This window comes from Syngnathus scovelli, unplaced genomic scaffold (assembly GCF_024217435.2).
Source record: "Syngnathus scovelli strain Florida unplaced genomic scaffold, RoL_Ssco_1.2 HiC_scaffold_47, whole genome shotgun sequence".
Lineage (NCBI taxonomy): Eukaryota > Metazoa > Chordata > Actinopteri > Syngnathiformes > Syngnathidae > Syngnathus > Syngnathus scovelli.
This window is the reverse complement of record NW_026061570.1, coordinates 207,182-227,984: the sequence shown is the minus strand read 5'-3', so window position 1 is coordinate 227,984 and position 20,803 is coordinate 207,182. Positions and strand designations below refer to the sequence as shown.

Genomic DNA, 20,803 nt, shown 5'->3' with positions numbered 1-20,803 from the left:
TCGCGGCGCCTCATTCGACTTCCAGCGGCCGGCGAGCCCGCGCACCCGCCCGGCACATCCGGGAGGCCGTGCGCACGAGCCAAGTGGCCGAAAATAGCCCCCGCCGAGCGGATCGGCTGTTTATAAGCACCGCGGAGGTGGTCGCGGCGCCTCATTCGACTTCCAGCGGCCGGCGAGCTCGCGCACCCGCCCGGCACATCCGGGAGGCCGTGCGCACGAGCCAAGTGGCCGAAAATAGCTCCCGCCGAGCGGATCGGCTGTTTATAAGCACCGCGGAGGTGGTCGCGGCGCCTCATTCGACTTCCAGCGGCCGGCGAGCTCGCGCACCCGCCCGGCACATCCGGGAGGCCGTGCGCACGAGCCAAGTGGCCGAAAATAGCCCCCGCCGAGCGGATCGGCTGTTTATAAGCACCGCGGAGGTGGTCGCGGCGCCTCATTCGACTTCCAGCGGCCGGCGAGCTCGCGCACCCGCCCGGCACATCCGGGAGGCCGTGCGCACGAGCCAAGTGGCCGAAAATAGCCCCCGCCGAGCGGATCGGCTGTTTATAAGCACCGCGGAGGTGGTCGCGGCGCCTCATTCGACTTCCAGCGGCCGGCGAGCTCGCGCACCCGCCCGGCACATCCGGGAGGCCGTGCGCACGAGCCAAGTGGCCGAAAATAGCCCCCGCCGAGCGGATCGGCTGTTTATAAGCACCGCGGAGGTGGTCGCGGCGCCTCATTCGACTTCCAGCGGCCGGCGAGCTCGCGCACCCGCCCGGAACATCCGGGAGGCCGTGCGCACGAGCCAAGTGGCCGAAAATAGCCCCCGCCGAGCGGATCGGCTGTTTATAAGCACCGCGGAGGTGGTAGCGGCGGCTCATTCGACTTCCAGCGGCCGGCGAGCTCGCGCACCCGCCCGGCACATCCGGGAGGCCGTGCGCACGAGCCAAGTGGCCGAAAATAGCCCCCGCCGAGCGGATCGGCTGTTTATAAGCACCGCGGAGGTGGTCGCGGCGCCTCATTCGACTTCCAGCGGCCGGCGAGCTCGCGCACCCGCCCGGCACATCCGGGAGGCCGTGCGCACGAGCCAAGTGGCCGAAAATAGCCCCCGCCGAGCGGATCGGCTGTTTATAAGCACCGCGGAGGTGGTCGCGGCGCCTCATTCGACTTCCAGCGGCCGGCGAGCTCGCGCACCCGCCCGGCACATCCGGGAGGCCGTGCGCACGAGCCAAGTGGCCGAAAATAGCCCCCGCCGATCGGATCGGCTGTTTATATGCACCGCGGAGGTGGTCGCGGCGCCTCATTCGACTTCCAGCGGCCGGCGAGCTCGCGCACCCGCCCGGCACATCCGGGAGGCCGTGCGCACGAGCCAAGTGGCCGAAAATAGCCCCCGCCGAGCGGATCGGCTGTTTATAAGCACCGCGGAGGTGGTCGCGGCGCCTCATTCGACTTCCAGCGGCCGGCGAGATCGCGCACCCGCCCGGCACATCCGGGAGGCCGTGCGCACGAGCCAAGTGGCCGAAAATAGCCCCCGCCGAGCGGATCGGCTGTTTATAAGCACCGCGGAGGTGGTCGCGGCGCCTCATTCGACTTCCGGCGGCCGGCGAGCTCGCGCACCCGCCCGGCACATCCGGGAGGCCGTGCGCACGAGCCAAGTGGCCGAAAATAGCCCCCGCCGAGCGGATCGGCTGTTTATAAGCACCGCAGAGGTGGTCGCGGCGCCTCATTCGACTTCCGGCGGGCGGCGAGCTCGCGCACCCGCCCGGCACATCCGGGAGGCCGTGCGCACGAGCCAAGTGGCCGAAAATAGCCCCCGCCGAGCGGATCGGCTGTTTATAAGCACCGCGGAGGTGGTCGCGGCGCCTCATTCGACTTCCAGCGGCCGGCGAGCTCGCGCACCCGCCCGGCACATCCGGGAGGCCGTGCGCACGAGCCAAGTGGCCGAAAATAGCCCCCGCCGAGCGGATCGGCTGTTTATAAGCACCGCGGAGGTGGTCGCTGTTAGGGTTTTCAGGTTAGTTTGATCCTATGATTATGTTGGAATGTAGACTGTAATGATTAAATCAATCACGTCTGGCCCTCACAATGTAATGATTAAATCAATCCTGTCTTGCCCTCACAATGTAATGATTAAATCAATCACGTCTGGCCCTCACAATGTAATAATTAAATCAATCACGTCTGGCCCTCACAATGCAGAGTCTGTTTCCCACAATAGTGTAAAACACCCCCTGCTCTGATCTTATCAGAGGCCGGGGGTTCACCAAACCTGTCCACTCCCACCCCCACTCTGTTCCTCCTAATAAATATGCCCTTGCAGGGAGGAGACTTTTAGACTTCATTCGATAATCGCTGTTCAGACAGCGACGAATGGACTCTCCACCTGCAGGTGTACAAAAGAACTTGCTTGTCTCCTGTTTCGTTCTTGCAAAATAAGTTGGAGTGAGCAAATCTCTAACAGTCGCGGCGCCTCATTCGACTTCCAGCGGCCGGCGAGCTCGCGCACCCGCCCGGCACATCCGGGAGGCCGTGCGCACGAGCCAAGTGGCCGAAAATAGCCCCCGCCGAGCGGATCGGCTGTTTATAAGCACCGCGGAGGTGGTCGCGGCGCCTCATTCGACTTCCAGCGGCCGGCGAGATCGCGCACCCGCCCGGCACATCCGGGAGGCCGTGCGCACAAGCCAAGTGGCCGAAAATAGCCCCCGCCGAGCGGATCGGCTGTTTATAAGCACCGCGGAGGTGGTCGCGGCGCCTCAATCGACTTCCAGCGGCCGGCGAGCTCGCGCACCCGCCCGGCACATCCGGGAGGCCGTGCGCACGAGCCAAGTGGCCGAAAATAGCCACCGCCGAGCGGATCGGCTGTTAATAAGCACCGCGGAGGTGGTCGCGGCGCCTCATTCGACTTCAAGCGGCCGGCGAGCTCGCGCACCCGCCCGGCACATCCGGGAGGCCGTGCGCACGAGCCAAGTGGCCGAAAATAGCCCCCGCCGAGCGGATCGGCTGTTTATAAGCACCGCGGAGGTGGTCGCGGCGCCTCATTCGACTTCCAGCGGCCGGCGAGCTCGCGCACCCGCCCGGCACATCCGGGAGGCTGTGCGCACGAGCCAAGTGGCCGAAAATAGCCCCCGCCGAGCGGATCGGCTGTTAATAAGCACCGCGGAGGTGGTCGCGGCGCCTCATTCGACTTCCAGCGGCCGGCGAGCTCGCGCACCCGCCCGGCACATCCGGGAGGCCGTGCGCACGAGCCAAGTGGCCGAAAATAGCCCCCGCCGAGCGGATCGGCTGTTTATAAGCACCGCGGAGGTGGTCGCGGCGCCTCATTCGACTTCCAGCGGGCCGCGCACTCGCGCACGCCGCCCGGTTCAAATTTTCTAAGTGCAACGCACAATGAGATGCATGAGAAACGGCCTTGGTTACCATCACATTTGAAGCGATGAGTACGAAGTTAAATTTTATGACTCGGTGTATAAGTCGAGGTCGATTTTTTTCGGTCGATTTTGGATCGAAAAAGGTCGACCAATACACCGGCAAATACGGTATATATACTTATTATAAATGTAGTATTTATTTATATAGATTTATTGTTTATTTATATATATAAAGGCAGGTCCGCAAAAATATTTCTGACGCGTAGCCGGTCCGTGGCGCAAGAAAGGTTGGGGACCACTAGTCTAAAAGAATCTGGCCGTAACTGGAATAGGGTTCTACGCGAATGCCCAACGGAAAAGTGAAGTGCACAAAACCTGCATTTGGCTGTATCAAAATAAATGTCATGAAAAAGGTAAAAACACTACATGGAAGCGCAATGTGTTGTGCTGGGTTCTTTTACAAGTAAAGACTGCTGCTTTGAGTTCACAGGGAGCCATGCTCTTTATTCACTGTACATAGAGGTTTTTAACTCGTGTTGTAGTTTCAGTGTCGGAGTTCAAACTAGGCTTGCAGTTTCCGAATGCCATTCGTGATGGGTGCTGTAAAAAGTTCTTGGCTTAAACGATTGAAGTGCACATAAGAAAAAAAAAAAAAAGAGCTTGAAGTGCACATAAGAAAAAGAAAAAGCTTACAGCACCTGGTATTCCCAGGCAGTCTCCCATCCAAGTACTAACCAGGCCCGACCCTGCTTAGCTTCGGAGATCAGACGAGATCAGGCGTTCTCAGGGTAGTATGGCCGTAAGCCGTGAGGTGACCCAACATTTTGCATTTTATAGACACAATCGCCCCTGAAACTAGCGAGCAAGCCAATGAAGCCTTCAAAACTGCTTCGGCACATGGAGACCAAGCATCCTGCATTAAAAGACAAACCTTAACCACTTTGGGTTTTATTGTCTCCGATTACGCCTGGATGGGACCGGCTCGTTTCTGAGAAACAAGCTCGGTGCTCCCAATAATTCAACGTAATGGTGACTTTTATTTTTATGTGGTTTATATTTGTTTTTATGCCAGTCGTATCATTTTATTTAATCCTATTTATATATATTTATTATAAATGTAGTATTTATTTATATAGATTTATTGTTTATTTATATATATAAAGGCAGGTCCGCAAAAATATTTCTGACGCGTAGCCGGTCCGTGGCGCAAGAAAGTTTGGGTACCACTAGTCTAAAAGAATCTGGCCGTAACTGGAATAGGGTTCTACGCGAATGCCCAACGGAAAAGTGAAGTGCACAAAACCTGCATTTGGCTGTATCAAAATAAATGTCATGAAAAAGGTAAAAACACTACATGGAAGCACAATGTGTTGTGCTGGGATCTTTTACAAGTAAAGACTGCTGCTTTGAGTTCACAGGGAGCCATGCTCTTTATTCACTGTACATAGTCTGTCCTCTAGCGGTAAAAACGTGAACTGCAATGCTATGGCTGTCGCCACACAATGTAGGTTTTAAACTCGTGTTGTAGTTTCAGTGTCGGAGTTCAAACTAGGCTTGCAGTTTCCGAATGCCATTCTTGATGGGTGCTGTAAAAAGTTCTTGGCTTAAACGATTGAAGTGCACATAAGAAAAAAAAAAAAGCTTACGGTAACTGGTATTCCCAGGCGGTCTCCCATCCAAGTACTAACCAGGCCCGACCCTGCTTAGCCTCCGAGATCGGACGAGATCGGGCGCTCTCAGGGTAGTATGGCCGTAAGCCGTGAGACCGCTCAGAATTTTTCATTTTATAGACACAATCGCCCCTGAAACCATGCCAAGCAGCGGCGTGACTTGATGGCTGTGGTAAAAGTTTCCTTTCACAATTGACGTGGGAAAAAAAAAAAAAAAAAAAAAGGCTTTCAGCACCTGGTATTCCCGGACGGTCACCCTTCACTTTTGTTTTTTTTTGTTTTTTTTACAACCAGGGCCGAAACAGTCTTTCTTCCAAGGCTTTTGGTGTTTTCTGGAAACATGGCTATCATGAAAAGTTATTGACAGCTTTTTATGCGGTAGCACGAATTTGCCGTTGCGACCTGCATTTTGCTGAATCAAAATAAATGCCTTGAAAAGTTTAAAAACACTTCATGGAAGTGTTGTGTTGGGTTCTTTTACAAGTCAAGCCTGCTGCTTTGAGTTCACAGGGAGCCATGCTCACTGTACATAGTCTGCTCTCTAGCGGTAAAAAATTTAACTACAATGCTGTGGATGTCACCACATAATATAGCTTTCAAACTCGTGTTATAGTTTCAATGTCGGAGTTTAAATTAGGCTTGCTGTTTCCGGATGCCATTCGTGATGGGTGTTGTAAAAAATAGCTTCTTAAACGATTGAAGTGCACATAAGAAAAAGAAAAAGCTTACAGCACCTGGTATTCCCAGGCGGTCTCCCATTCAAGTACTAACCAGGCCCGACCCTGCTTAGCTTCCGAGATCGGACGAGATCGGGCGTTCTCAGGGTAGTATGGCCGTAAGCCGTGAGGTGACCCAACATTTTGCATTTAATAGACACAATCGCCCCTGAAACTAGCGAGCGAGCCAATGAAGCCTTCAAAACTGCTTCGGCACATGGAGACCAAGCATCCTGCATTAAAAGACAAACCTTAACCACTTCGGGTTTCATTGTCTCCGATTACGCCTGGATGGGACCGGCTCGTTTCTGAGAAACAAGCTCGGTGCTCCCAATAATTCAACGTAATGGTGACTTTTATTTTTATGTGGTTTATATTTGTTTTTATGCCAGTCGTATCATTTTATTTAATCGTATTTACCGTATTTGCCGGTGTACAGGTCGACTCGGTGTATAAGTCGACCCCCTAAAATTCGACGGAAATTTACGATTTTATGATATATCCTTTGTATAAGTCGAGCTCAATTGTTGCATTATATTAAACTTCAAAATTCAATATGCGAAATTTATTGACGAAATGTGTTCAAATTCTGGGAGGCCGTGCGCATGCTGCTGTTTATAAGCACCGCGGAGGAGATCGCGGCCGGCGAGCTCGCGCACGCCGCCCGGCACCAACGGGAGGCCGGAAATAGCTCCAAGCCGAGCGGATCGGCACTTTATAAGCACCGCGGAGGAGATCGCGGCGCCTCATTGGACTTCCAGCGGCCGGCGAGCTCGCGCACCCGCCCGGCACATCCGGGAGGCCGTGCGCACGAGCCAAGTGGCCGAAAATAGCCCCCGCCGAGCGGATCGGCTGTTTATAAGCACCGCGGAGGTGGTCGCGGCGCCTCATTCGACTTCCAGCGGCCGGCGAGCTCGCGCACCCGCCCGGCACATCCGGGAGGCCGTGCGCACGAGCCAAGTGGCCGAAAATAGCCCCCGCCGAGCGGATCGGCTGTTTATAAGCACCGCGGAGGTGGTCGCGGCGCCTCATTCGACTTCCAGCGGCCGGCGAGCTCGCGCACCCGCCCGGCACATCCGGGAGGCCGTGCGCACGAGCCAAGTGGCCGAAAATAGCCCCCGCCGAGCGGATCGGCTGTTTATAAGCACCGCGGAGGTGGTCGCGGCGCCTCATTCGACTTCCAGCGGCCGGCGAGCTCGCGCACCCGCCCGGCACATCCGGGAGGCCGTGCTCACGAGCCAAGTGGCCGAAAATAGCCCCCGCCGAGCGGATCGGCTGTTTATAAGCACCGCGGAGGTGGTCGCGGCGCCTCATTCGACTTCCAGCGGCCAGCGAGCTCGCGCACCCGCCCGGCACATCCGGGAGGCCGTGCGCACGAGCCAAGTGGCCGAAAATAGCCCCCGCCGAGCGGATCGGCTGTTTATAAGCACCGCGGAGGTGGTCGCGGCGCCTTATTCGACTTCCAGCGGCCGGCGAGCTCGCGCACCCGCCCGGCACATCCGGGAGGCCGTGCGCACGAGCCAAGTGGCCGAAAATAGCCCCCGCCGAGCGGATCGGCTGTTTATAAGCACCGCGGAGGTGGTCGCGGCGCCTCATTCGACTTCCAGCGGCCGGCGAGCTCGCGCACCCGCCCGGCACATCCGGGAGGCCGTGCGCACGAGCCAAGTGGCCGAAAATAGCCCCCGCCGAGCGGATCGGCTGTTTATAAGCACCGCGGAGGTGGTCGCGGCGCCTCATTCGACTTCCAGCGGCCGGCGAGCTCGCGCACCCGCCCGGCACATCCGGGAGGCCGTGCGCACGAGCCAAGTGGCCGAAAATAGCTCCCGCCGAGCGGATCGGCTGTTTATAAGCACCGCGGAGGTGGTCGCGGCGCCTCATTCGACTTCCAGCGGCCGGCGAGCTCGCGCACCCGCCCGGCACATCCGGGAGGCCGTGCGCACGAGCCAAGTGGCCGAAAATAGCCCCCGCCGAGCGGATTGGCTGTTTATAAGCACCGCGGAGGTGGTCGCGGCGCCTCATTCGACTTCCAGCGGCCGGCGAGCTCGCGCACCCGCCCGGCACATCCGGGAGGCCGTGCGCACGAGCCAAGTGGCCGAAAATAGCCCCCGCCGAGCGGATCGGCTGTTTATAAGCACCGCGGAGGTGGTCGCGGCGCCTCATTCGACTTCCAGCGGCCGGCGAGCTCGCGCACCCGCCCGGCACATCCGGGAGGCCGTGCGCACGAGCCAAGTGGCCGAAAATAGCCCCCGCCGAGCGCATTGGCTGTTTATAAGCACCCCGGAGGTGGTCGCGGCGCCTCATTCGACTTCCAGCGGCCGGCGAGCTCGCGCACCCGCCCGGCACATCCGGGAGGCCGTGCGCACGAGCCAAGTGGCCGAAAATAGCCCCCGCCGAGCGGATCGGCTGTTTATAAGCACCGCGGAGGTGGTCGCGGCGCCTCATTCGACTTCCAGCGGCCGGCGAGCTCGCGCACCCGCCCGGCACATCCGGGAGGCCGTGCGCACGAGCCAAGTGGCCGAAAATAGCCCCCGCCGAGCGGATCGGCTGTTTATAAGCACCGCGGAGGTGGTCGCGGCGCCTCATTCGACTTCCAGCGGCCGGCGAGCTCGCGCACCCGCCCGGCACATCCGGGAGGCCGTGCGCACGAGCCAAGTGGCCGAAAATAGCCCCCGCCGAACGTATCGGCTGTTTATAAGCACCGCGGAGGTGGTCGCGGCGCCTCATTCGACTTCCAGCGGCCGGCGAGCTCGCGCACCCGCCCGGCACATCCGGGAGGCCGTGCGCACGAGCCAAGTGGCCGAAAATAGCCCCCGCCGAGCGGATCGGCTGTTTATAAGCACCGCGGAGGTGGTCGCGGCGCCTCATTCGACTTCCAGCGGCCGGCGAGCTCGCGCACCCGCCCGGCACATCCGGGAGGCCGTGCGCACGAGCCAAGTGGCCGAAAATAGCCCCCGCCGAGCGGATCGGCTGTTTATAAGCACCGCGGAGGTGGTCGCGGCGCCTCATTCGACTTCAAGCGGCCGGCGAGCTCGCGCACCCGCCCGGCACATCCGGGAGGCCGTGCGCACGAGCCAAGTGGCCGAAAATAGCCACCGCCGAGCGGATCGGCTGTTAATAAGCACCGCGGAGGTGGTCGCGGCGCCTAATTCGACTTCAAGCGGCCGGCGAGCTCGCGCACCCGCCCGGCACATCCGGGAGGCCGTGCGCACGAGCCAAGTGGCCGAAAATAGCCCCCGCCGAGCGGATCGGCTGTTTATAAGCACCGCGGAGGTGGTCGCGGCGCCTCATTCGACTTCCAGCGGCCGGCGAGCTCGCGCACCCGCCCGGCACATCCGGGAGGCTGTGCGCACGAGCCAAGTGGCCGAAAATAGCCCCCGCCGAGCGGATCGGCTGTTAATAAGCACCGCGGAGGTGGTCGCGGCGCCTCATTCGACTTCCAGCGGCCGGCGAGCTCGCGCACCCGCCCGGCACATCCGGGAGGCCGTGCGCACGAGCCAAGTGGCCGAAAATAGCCCCCGCCGAGCGGATCGGCTGTTTATAAGCACCGCGGAGGTGGTCGCGGCGCCTCATTCGACTTCCAGCGGCTGGCGAGCTCGCGCACCCGCCCGGCACATCCGGGAGGCCGTGCGCACGAGCCAAGTGGCCGAAAATAGCCCCCGCCGAGCGGATCGGCTGTTTATAAGCACCGCGGAGGTGGGCGCGGCGCCTCATTCGACTTCCAGCGGCCGGCGAGCTCGCGCACCCGCCCGGCACATCCGGGAGGCCGTGCGCACGAGCCAAGTGGCCGAAAATAGCCCCCGCCGAGCGGATCGGCTGTTTGTAAGCACCGCGGAGGTGGTCGCGGCGCCTCATTCGACTTCCAGCGGCCGGCGAGCTCGCGCACCCGCCCGGCAACTCCGGGAGGCCGTGCGCACGAGCCAAGTGGCCGAAAATAGCCCCCGACGAGCGGATCGGCTGTTTATAAGCACCGCGGAGGTGGTCGCGGCGCCTCATTCGACTTCCAGCGGCCGGCGAGCTCGCGCACCCGCCCGGCACATCCGGGAGGCCGTGCGCACGAGCCAAGTGGCCGAAAATAGCCCCCGCCGAGCGGATCGGCTGTTTATAAGCACCGCAGAGGTGGTCGCGGCGCCTCATTCGACTTCCGGCGGGCGGCGAGCTCGCGCACCCGCCCGGCACATCCGGGAGGCCGTGCGCACGAGCCAAGTGGCCGAAAATAGCCCCCGCCGAGCGGATCGGCTGTTTATAAGCACCGCGGAGGTGGTCGCGGCGCCTCATTCGACTTCAAGCGGCCGGCGAGCTCGCGCACCCGCCCGGCACATCCGGGAGGCCGTGCGCACGAGCCAAGTGGCCGAAAATAGCCACCGCCGAGCGGATCGGCTGTTAATAAGCACCGCGGAGGTGGTCGCGGCGCCTCATTCGACTTCAAGCGGCCGGCGAGCTCGCGCACCCGCCCGGCACATCCGGGAGGCCGTGCGCACGAGCCAAGTGGCCGAAAATAGCCCCCGCCGAGCGGATCGGCTGTTTATAAGCACCGCGGAGGTGGTCGCGGCGCCTCATTCGACTTCCAGCGGCCGGCGAGCTCGCGCACCCGCCCGGCACATCCGGGAGGCCGTGCGCACGAGCCAAGTGGCCGAAAATAGCCCCCGCCGAGCGGATCGGCTGTTTATAAGCACCGCGGAGGTGGTCGCGACGCCTCATTCGACTTCCAGCGGCCGGCGAGCTCGCGCACCCGCCCGGCACATCCGGGAGGCCGTGCGCACGAGCCAAGTGGCCGAAAATAGCCCCCGCCGAGCGGATCGGCTGTTTATAAGCACCGCGGAGGTGGTAGCGGCGCCTCATTCGACTTCCAGCGGCCGTCGAGCTCGCGCACCCGCCCGGCACATCCGGGAGGCCGTGCGCACGAGCCAAGTGGCCGAAAATAGCCCCCGCCGAGCGGATCGGCTGTTTATAAGCACCGCGGAGGTGGTCGCGGCGCCTCATTCGACTTCCAGCGGCCGGCGAGCTCGCGCACCCGCCCGGCACATCCGGGAGGCCGTGCGCACGAGCCAAGTGGCCGAAAATAGCCCCCGCCGAGCGGATCGGCTGTTTATAAGCACCGCGGAGGTGGTCGCGGCGCCTCATTCGACTTCCAGCGGCCGGCGAGCTCGCGCACCCGCCCGGAACATCCGGGAGGCCGTGCGCACGAGCCAAGTGGCCGAAAATAGCCCCCGCCGAGCGGATCGGCTGTTTATAAGCACCGCGGAGGTGGTAGCGGCGGCTCATTCGACTTCCAGCGGCCGGCGAGCTCGCGCACCCGCCCGGCACATCCGGGAGGCCGTGCGCACGAGCCAAGTGGCCGAAAATAGCCCCCGCCGAGCGGATCGGCTGTTTATAAGCACCGCGGAGGTGGTCGCGGCGCCTCATTCGACTTCCAGCGGCCGGCGAGCTCGCGCACCCGCCCGGCACATCCGGGAGGCCGTGCGCACGAGCCAAGTGGCCGAAAATAGCCCCCGCCGAGCGGATCGGCTGTTTATAAGCACCGCGGAGGTGGTCGCGGCGCCTCATTCGACTTCCAGCGGCCGGCGAGCTCGCGCACCCGCCCGGCACATCCGGGAGGCCGTGCGCACGAGCCAAGTGGCCGAAAATAGCCCCCGCCGATCGGATCGGCTGTTTATATGCACCGCGGAGGTGGTCGCGGCGCCTCATTCGACTTCCAGCGGCCGGCGAGCTCGCGCACCCGCCCGGCACATCCGGGAGGCCGTGCGCACGAGCCAAGTGGCCGAAAATAGCCCCCGCCGAGCGGATCGGCTGTTTATAAGCACCGCGGAGGTGGTCGCGGCGCCTCATTCGACTTCCAGCGGCCGGCGAGATCGCGCACCCGCCCGGCACATCCGGGAGGCCGTGCGCACGAGCCAAGTGGCCGAAAATAGCCCCCGCCGAGCGGATCGGCTGTTTATAAGCACCGCGGAGGTGGTCGCGGCGCCTCATTCGACTTCCGGCGGCCGGCGAGCTCGCGCACCCGCCCGGCACATCCGGGAGGCCGTGCGCACGAGCCAAGTGGCCGAAAATAGCCCCCGCCGAGCGGATCGGCTGTTTATAAGCACCGCAGAGGTGGTCGCGGCGCCTCATTCGACTTCCGGCGGGCGGCGAGCTCGCGCACCCGCCCGGCACATCCGGGAGGCCGTGCGCACGAGCCAAGTGGCCGAAAATAGCCCCCGCCGAGCGGATCGGCTGTTTATAAGCACCGCGGAGGTGGTCGCGGCGCCTCATTCGACTTCCAGCGGCCGGCGAGCTCGCGCACCCGCCCGGCACATCCGGGAGGCCGTGCGCACGAGCCAAGTGGCCGAAAATAGCCCCCGCCGAGCGGATCGGCTGTTTATAAGCACCGCGGAGGTGGTCGCTGTTAGGGTTTTCAGGTTAGTTTGATCCTATGATTATGTTGGAATGTAGACTGTAATGATTAAATCAATCACGTCTGGCCCTCACAATGTAATGATTAAATCAATCCTGTCTTGCCCTCACAATGTAATGATTAAATCAATCACGTCTGGCCCTCACAATGTAATAATTAAATCAATCACGTCTGGCCCTCACAATGCAGAGTCTGTTTCCCACAATAGTGTAAAACACCCCCTGCTCTGATCTTATCAGAGGCCGGGGGTTCACCAAACCTGTCCACTCCCACCCCCACTCTGTTCCTCCTAATAAATATGCCCTTGCAGGGAGGAGACTTTTAGACTTCATTCGATAATCGCTGTTCAGACAGCGACGAATGGACTCTCCACCTGCAGGTGTACAAAAGAACTTGCTTGTCTCCTGTTTCGTTCTTGCAAAATAAGTTGGAGTGAGCAAATCTCTAACAGTCGCGGCGCCTCATTCGACTTCCAGCGGCCGGCGAGCTCGCGCACCCGCCCGGCACATCCGGGAGGCCGTGCGCACGAGCCAAGTGGCCGAAAATAGCCCCCGCCGAGCGGATCGGCTGTTTATAAGCACCGCGGAGGTGGTCGCGGCGCCTCATTCGACTTCCAGCGGCCGGCGAGATCGCGCACCCGCCCGGCACATCCGGGAGGCCGTGCGCACAAGCCAAGTGGCCGAAAATAGCCCCCGCCGAGCGGATCGGCTGTTTATAAGCACCGCGGAGGTGGTCGCGGCGCCTCAATCGACTTCCAGCGGCCGGCGAGCTCGCGCACCCGCCCGGCACATCCGGGAGGCCGTGCGCACGAGCCAAGTGGCCGAAAATAGCCCCCGCCGAGCGGATCGGCTGTTTATAAGCACCGCGGAGGTGGTCGCGGCGCCTCATTCGACTTCCAGCGGCCGGCGAGCTCGCGCACCCGCCCGGCACATCCGGGAGGCCGTGCACACGAGCCAAGTGGCCGAAAATAGCCCCCGCCGAGCGGATCGGCTGTTTATAAGCACCGCGGAGGTGGTCGCGGCGCCTCATTCGACTTCCAGCGGCCGGCGAGCCCGCGCACCCGCCCGGCACATCCGGGAGGCCGTGCGCACGAGCCAAGTGGCCGAAAATAGCCCCCGCCGAGCGGATCGGCTGTTTATAAGCACCGCGGAGGTGGTCGCGGCGCCTCATTCGACTTCAAGCGGCCGGCGAGCTCGCGCACCCGCCCGGCACATCCGGGAGGCCGTGCGCACGAGCCAAGTGGCCGAAAATAGCCCCCGCCGAGCGGATCGGCTGTTTATCAGCACCGCGGAGGTGGTCGCGGCGCCTCATTCGACTTCCAGCGGCCGGCGAGCCCGCGCACCCGCCCGGCACATCCGGGAGGCCGTGCGCACGAGCCAAGTGGCCGAAAATAGCCCCCGCCGAGCGGATCGGCTGTTTATAAGCACCGCGGAGGTGGCCGCGGCGCCTCATTCGACTTCCAGCGGCCGGCGAGCTCGCGCACCCGCCCGGCACATCCGGGAGGCCGTGCGCACGAGCCAAGTGGCCGAAAATAGCCCCCGCCGAGCGGATCGGCTGTTTATAAGCACCGCGGAGGTGGTCGCTGTTAGGGTTTTCAGGTTAGTTTGATCCTATGATTATGTTGGAATGTAGACTGTAATGATTAAATCAATCACGTCTGGCCCTCACAATGTAATGATTAAATCAATCCTGTCTTGCCCTCACAATGTAATGATTAAATCAATCACGTCTGGCCCTCACAATGTAATAATTAAATCAATCACGTCTGGCCCTCACAATGCAGAGTCTGTTTCCCACAATAGTGTAAAACACCCCCTGCTCTGATCTTATCAGAGGCCGGGGGTTCACCAAACCTGTCCACTCCCACCCCCACTCTGTTCCTCCTAATAAATATGCCCTTGCAGGGAGGAGACTTTTAGACTTCATTCGATAATCGCTGTTCAGACAGCGACGAATGGACTCTCCACCTGCAGGTGTACAAAAGAACTTGCTTGTCTCCTGTTTCGTTCTTGCAAAATAAGTTGGAGTGAGCAAATCTCTAACAGTCGCGGCGCCTCATTCGACTTCCAGCGGCCGGCGAGCTCGCGCACCCGCCCGGCACATCCGGGAGGCCGTGCGCACGAGCCAAGTGGCCGAAAATAGCCCCCGCCGAGCGGATCGGCTGTTTATAAGCACCGCGGAGGTGGTCGCGGCGCCTCATTCGACTTCCAGCGGCCGGCGAGATCGCGCACCCGCCCGGCACATCCGGGAGGCCGTGCGCACAAGCCAAGTGGCCGAAAATAGCCCCCGCCGAGCGGATCGGCTGTTTATAAGCACCGCGGAGGTGGTCGCGGCGCCTCAATCGACTTCCAGCGGCCGGCGAGCTCGCGCACCCGCCCGGCACATCCGGGAGGCCGTGCGCACGAGCCAAGTGGCCGAAAATAGCCCCCGCCGAGCGGATCGGCTGTTTATAAGCACCGCGGAGGTGGTCGCGGCGCCTCATTCGACTTCCAGCGGCCGGCGAGCTCGCGCACCCGCCCGGCACATCCGGGAGGCCGTGCACACGAGCCAAGTGGCCGAAAATAGCCCCCGCCGAGCGGATCGGCTGTTTATAAGCACCGCGGAGGTGGTCGCGGCGCCTCATTCGACTTCCAGCGGCCGGCGAGCCCGCGCACCCGCCCGGCACATCCGGGAGGCCGTGCGCACGAGCCAAGTGGCCGAAAATAGCCCCCGCCGAGCGGATCGGCTGTTTATAAGCACCGCGGAGGTGGTCGCGGCGCCTCATTCGACTTCCAGCGGCCGGCGAGCTCGCGCACCCGCCCGGCACATCCGGGAGGCCGTGCGCACGAGCCAAGTGGCCGAAAATAGCTCCCGCCGAGCGGATCGGCTGTTTATAAGCACCGCGGAGGTGGTCGCGGCGCCTCATTCGACTTCCAGCGGCCGGCGAGCTCGCGCACCCGCCCGGCACATCCGGGAGGCCGTGCGCACGAGCCAAGTGGCCGAAAATAGCCCCCGCCGAGCGGATCGGCTGTTTATAAGCACCGCGGAGGTGGTCGCGGCGCCTCATTCGACTTCCAGCGGCCGGCGAGCTCGCGCACCCGCCCGGCACATCCGGGAGGCCGTGCGCACGAGCCAAGTGGCCGAAAATAGCCCCCGCCGAGCGGATCGGCTGTTTATAAGCACCGCGGAGGTGGTCGCGGCGCCTCATTCGACTTCCAGCGGCCGGCGAGCTCGCGCACCCGCCCGGCACATCCGGGAGGCCGTGCGCACGAGCCAAGTGGCCGAAAATAGCCCCCGCCGAGCGGATCGGCTGTTTATAAGCACCGCGGAGGTGGTCGCGGCGCCTCATTCGACTTCCAGCGGCCGGCGAGCTCGCGCACCCGCCCGGAACATCCGGGAGGCCGTGCGCACGAGCCAAGTGGCCGAAAATAGCCCCCGCCGAGCGGATCGGCTGTTTATAAGCACCGCGGAGGTGGTAGCGGCGGCTCATTCGACTTCCAGCGGCCGGCGAGCTCGCGCACCCGCCCGGCACATCCGGGAGGCCGTGCGCACGAGCCAAGTGGCCGAAAATAGCCCCCGCCGAGCGGATCGGCTGTTTATAAGCACCGCGGAGGTGGTCGCGGCGCCTCATTCGACTTCCAGCGGCCGGCGAGCTCGCGCACCCGCCCGGCACATCCGGGAGGCCGTGCGCACGAGCCAAGTGGCCGAAAATAGCCCCCGCCGAGCGGATCGGCTGTTTATAAGCACCGCGGAGGTGGTCGCGGCGCCTCATTCGACTTCCAGCGGCCGGCGAGCTCGCGCACCCGCCCGGCACATCCGGGAGGCCGTGCGCACGAGCCAAGTGGCCGAAAATAGCCCCCGCCGATCGGATCGGCTGTTTATATGCACCGCGGAGGTGGTCGCGGCGCCTCATTCGACTTCCAGCGGCCGGCGAGCTCGCGCACCCGCCCGGCACATCCGGGAGGCCGTGCGCACGAGCCAAGTGGCCGAAAATAGCCCCCGCCGAGCGGATCGGCTGTTTATAAGCACCGCGGAGGTGGTCGCGGCGCCTCATTCGACTTCCAGCGGCCGGCGAGATCGCGCACCCGCCCGGCACATCCGGGAGGCCGTGCGCACGAGCCAAGTGGCCGAAAATAGCCCCCGCCGAGCGGATCGGCTGTTTATAAGCACCGCGGAGGTGGTCGCGGCGCCTCATTCGACTTCCGGCGGCCGGCGAGCTCGCGCACCCGCCCGGCACATCCGGGAGGCCGTGCGCACGAGCCAAGTGGCCGAAAATAGCCCCCGCCGAGCGGATCGGCTGTTTATAAGCACCGCAGAGGTGGTCGCGGCGCCTCATTCGACTTCCGGCGGGCGGCGAGCTCGCGCACCCGCCCGGCACATCCGGGAGGCCGTGCGCACGAGCCAAGTGGCCGAAAATAGCCCCCGCCGAGCGGATCGGCTGTTTATAAGCACCGCGGAGGTGGTCGCGGCGCCTCATTCGACTTCCAGCGGCCGGCGAGCTCGCGCACCCGCCCGGCACATCCGGGAGGCCGTGCGCACGAGCCAAGTGGCCGAAAATAGCCCCCGCCGAGCGGATCGGCTGTTTATAAGCACCGCGGAGGTGGTCGCTGTTAGGGTTTTCAGGTTAGTTTGATCCTATGATTATGTTGGAATGTAGACTGTAATGATTAAATCAATCACGTCTGGCCCTCACAATGTAATGATTAAATCAATCCTGTCTTGCCCTCACAATGTAATGATTAAATCAATCACGTCTGGCCCTCACAATGTAATAATTAAATCAATCACGTCTGGCCCTCACAATGCAGAGTCTGTTTCCCACAATAGTGTAAAACACCCCCTGCTCTGATCTTATCAGAGGCCGGGGGTTCACCAAACCTGTCCACTCCCACCCCCACTCTGTTCCTCCTAATAAATATGCCCTTGCAGGGAGGAGACTTTTAGACTTCATTCGATAATCGCTGTTCAGACAGCGACGAATGGACTCTCCACCTGCAGGTGTACAAAAGAACTTGCTTGTCTCCTGTTTCGTTCTTGCAAAATAAGTTGGAGTGAGCAAATCTCTAACAGTCGCGGCGCCTCATTCGACTTCCAGCGGCCGGCGAGCTCGCGCACCCGCCCGGCACATCCGGGAGGCCGTGCGCACGAGCCAAGTGGCCGAAAATAGCCCCCGCCGAGCGGATCGGCTGTTTATAAGCACCGCGGAGGTGGTCGCGGCGCCTCATTCGACTTCCAGCGGCCGGCGAGATCGCGCACCCGCCCGGCACATCCGGGAGGCCGTGCGCACAAGCCAAGTGGCCGAAAATAGCCCCCGCCGAGCGGATCGGCTGTTTATAAGCACCGCGGAGGTGGTCGCGGCGCCTCAATCGACTTCCAGCGGCCGGCGAGCTCGCGCACCCGCCCGGCACATCCGGGAGGCCGTGCGCACGAGCCAAGTGGCCGAAAATAGCCACCGCCGAGCGGATCGGCTGTTAATAAGCACCGCGGAGGTGGTCGCGGCGCCTCATTCGACTTCAAGCGGCCGGCGAGCTCGCGCACCCGCCCGGCACATCCGGGAGGCCGTGCGCACGAGCCAAGTGGCCGAAAATAGCCCCCGCCGAGCGGATCGGCTGTTTATAAGCACCGCGGAGGTGGTCGCGGCGCCTCATTCGACTTCCAGCGGCCGGCGAGCTCGCGCACCCGCCCGGCACATCCGGGAGGCTGTGCGCACGAGCCAAGTGGCCGAAAATAGCCCCCGCCGAGCGGATCGGCTGTTAATAAGCACCGCGGAGGTGGTCGCGGCGCCTCATTCGACTTCCAGCGGCCGGCGAGCTCGCGCACCCGCCCGGCACATCCGGGAGGCCGTGCGCACGAGCCAAGTGGCCGAAAATAGCCCCCGCCGAGCGGATCGGCTGTTTATAAGCACCGCGGAGGTGGTCGCGGCGCCTCATTCGACTTCCAGCGGGCCGCGCACTCGCGCACGCCGCCCGGTTCAAATTTTCTAAGTGCAACGCACAATGAGATGCATGAGAAACGGCCTTGGTTACCATCACATTTGAAGCGATGAGTACGAAGTTAAATTTTATGACTCGGTGTATAAGTCGAGGTCGATTTTTTTCGGTCGATTTTGGATCGAAAAAGGTCGACCAATACACCGGCAAATACGGTATATATACTTATTATAAATGTAGTATTTATTTATATAGATTTATTGTTTATTTATATATATAAAGGCAGGTCCGCAAAAATATTTCTGACGCGTAGCCGGTCCGTGGCGCAAGAAAGGTTGGGGACCACTAGTCTAAAAGAATCTGGCCGTAACTGGAATAGGGTTCTACGCGAATGCCCAACGGAAAAGTGAAGTGCACAAAACCTGCATTTGGCTGTATCAAAATAAATGTCATGAAAAAGGTAAAAACACTACATGGAAGCGCAATGTGTTGTGCTGGGTTCTTTTACAAGTAAAGACTGCTGCTTTGAGTTCACAGGGAGCCATGCTCTTTATTCACTGTACATAGAGGTTTTTAACTCGTGTTGTAGTTTCAGTGTCGGAGTTCAAACTAGGCTTGCAGTTTCCGAATGCCATTCGTGATGGGTGCTGTAAAAAGTTCTTGGCTTAAACGATTGAAGTGCACATAAGAAAAAAAAAAAAAAGAGCTTGAAGTGCACATAAGAAAAAGAAAAAGCTTACAGCACCTGGTATTCCCAGGCAGTCTCCCATCCAAGTACTAACCAGGCCCGACCCTGCTTAGCTTCGGAGATCAGACGAGATCAGGCGTTCTCAGGGTAGTATGGCCGTAAGCCGTGAGGTGACCCAACATTTTGCATTTTATAGACACAATCGCCCCTGAAACTAGCGAGCAAGCCAATGAAGCCTTCAAAACTGCTTCGGCACATGGAGACCAAGCATCCTGCATTAAAAGACAAACCTTAACCACTTTGGGTTTTATTGTCTCCGATTACGCCTGGATGGGACCGGCTCGTTTCTGAGAAACAAGCTCGGTGCTCCCAATAATTCAACGTAATGGTGACTTTTATTTTTATGTGGTTTATATTTGTTTTTATGCCAGTCGTATCATTTTATTTAATCCTATTTATATATATTTATTATAAATGTAGTATTTATTTATATAGATTTATTGTTTATTTATATATATAAAGGCAGGTCCGCAAAAATATTTCTGACGCGTAGCCGGTCCGTGGCGCAAGAAAGTTTGGGTACCACTAGTCTAAAAGAATCTGGCCGTAACTGGAATAGGGTTCTACGCGAATGCCCAACGGAAAAGTGAAGTGCACAAAACCTGCATTTGGCTGTATCAAAATAAATGTCATGAAAAAGGTAAAAACACTACATGGAAGCACAATGTGTTGTGCTGGGATCTTTTACAAGTAAAGACTGCTGCTTTGAGTTCACAGGGAGCCATGCTCTTTATTCACTGTACATAGTCTGTCCTCTAGCGGTAAAAACGTGAACTGCAATGCTATGGCTGTCGCCACACAATGTAGGTTTTAAACTCGTGTTGTAGTTTCAGTGTCGGAGTTCAAACTAGGCTTGCAGTTTCCGAATGCCATTCTTGATGGGTGCTGTAAAAAGTTCTTGGCTTAAACGATTGAAGTGCACATAAGAAAAAAAAAAAAGCTTACGGTAACTGGTATTCCCAGGCGGTCTCCCATCCAAGTACTAACCAGGCCCGACCCTGCTTAGCCTCCGAGATCGGACGAGATCGGGCGCTCTCAGGGTAGTATGGCCGTAAGCCGTGAGACCGCTCAGAATTTTTCATTTTATAGACACAATCGCCCCTGAAACCATGCCAAGCAGCGGCGTGACTTGATGGCTGTGGTAAAAGTTTCCTTTCACAATTGACGTGGGAAAAAAAAAAAAAAAAAAAAAGGCTTTCAGCACCTGGTATTCCCGGACGGTCACCCTTCACTTTTGTTTTTTTTTGTTTTTTTTACAACCAGGGCCGAAACAGTCTTTCTTCCAAGGCTTTTGGTGTTTTCTGGAAACATGGCTATCATGAAAAGTTATTGACAGCTTTTTATGCGGTAGCACGAATTTGCCGTTGCGACCTGCATTTTGCTGAATCAAAATAAATGCCTTGAAAAGTTTAAAAACACTTCATGGAAGTGTTGTGTTGGGTTCTTTTACAAGTCAAGCCTGCTGCTTTGAGTTCACAGGGAGCCATGCTCACTGTACATAGTCTGCTCTCTAGCGGTAAAAAATTTAACTACAATGCTGTGGATGTCACCACATAATATAGCTTTCAAACTCGTGTTATAGTTTCAATGTCGGAGTTTAAATTAGGCTTGCTGTTTCCGGATGCCATTCGTGATGGGTGTTGTAAAAAATAGCTTCTTAAACGATTGAAGTGCACATAAGAAAAAGAAAAAGCTTACAGCACCTGGTATTCCCAGGCGGTCTCCCATTCAAGTACTAACCAGGCCCGACCCTGCTTAGCTTCCGAGATCGGACGAGATCGGGCGTTCTCAGGGTAGTATGGCCGTAAGCCGTGAGGTGACCCAACATTTTGCATTTAATAGACACAATCGCCCCTGAAACTAGCGAGCGAGCCAATGAAGCCTTCAAAACTGCTTCGGCACATGGAGACCAAGCATCCTGCATTAAAAGACAAACCTTAACCACTTCGGGTTTCATTGTCTCCGATTACGCCTGGATGGGACCGGCTCGTTTCTGAGAAACAAGCTCGGTGCTCCCAATAA

At 59.8% G+C, this 20,803-nt stretch overlaps 6 non-coding genes across 6 annotated transcripts; all 6 read right to left on the bottom strand.

Annotated features, from left to right (window-relative positions):
• Nucleotides 1–4,033: 4,033 nt before the first annotated feature.
• Nucleotides 4,034–4,152, bottom strand: LOC125968232 (5S ribosomal RNA). Its single transcript, XR_007481149.1, has one exon. It is a non-coding gene; the product is annotated as a 5S ribosomal RNA (ribosomal RNA).
• Nucleotides 4,153–4,986: 834 nt separating this feature from the next.
• On the bottom strand, nucleotides 4,987–5,105 carry LOC125968246 (5S ribosomal RNA). Its single transcript, XR_007481163.1, has one exon. It is a non-coding gene; the product is annotated as a 5S ribosomal RNA (ribosomal RNA).
• Nucleotides 5,106–5,739: 634 nt separating this feature from the next.
• On the bottom strand, nucleotides 5,740–5,858 carry LOC125968216 (5S ribosomal RNA). Its single transcript, XR_007481133.1, has one exon. It is a non-coding gene; the product is annotated as a 5S ribosomal RNA (ribosomal RNA).
• Nucleotides 5,859–18,766: 12,908 nt separating this feature from the next.
• Nucleotides 18,767–18,885, bottom strand: LOC125968231 (5S ribosomal RNA). The gene has a single exon (XR_007481148.1). It is a non-coding gene; the product is annotated as a 5S ribosomal RNA (ribosomal RNA).
• An 834-nt stretch (nucleotides 18,886–19,719) lies between these two features.
• On the bottom strand, nucleotides 19,720–19,838 carry LOC125968245 (5S ribosomal RNA). Its single transcript, XR_007481162.1, has one exon. It is a non-coding gene; the product is annotated as a 5S ribosomal RNA (ribosomal RNA).
• A 634-nt stretch (nucleotides 19,839–20,472) lies between these two features.
• LOC125968214 (5S ribosomal RNA) lies at nucleotides 20,473–20,591 on the bottom strand. Its single transcript, XR_007481132.1, has one exon. It is a non-coding gene; the product is annotated as a 5S ribosomal RNA (ribosomal RNA).
• Between the last annotated feature and the right edge of the window lie 212 nt (nucleotides 20,592–20,803).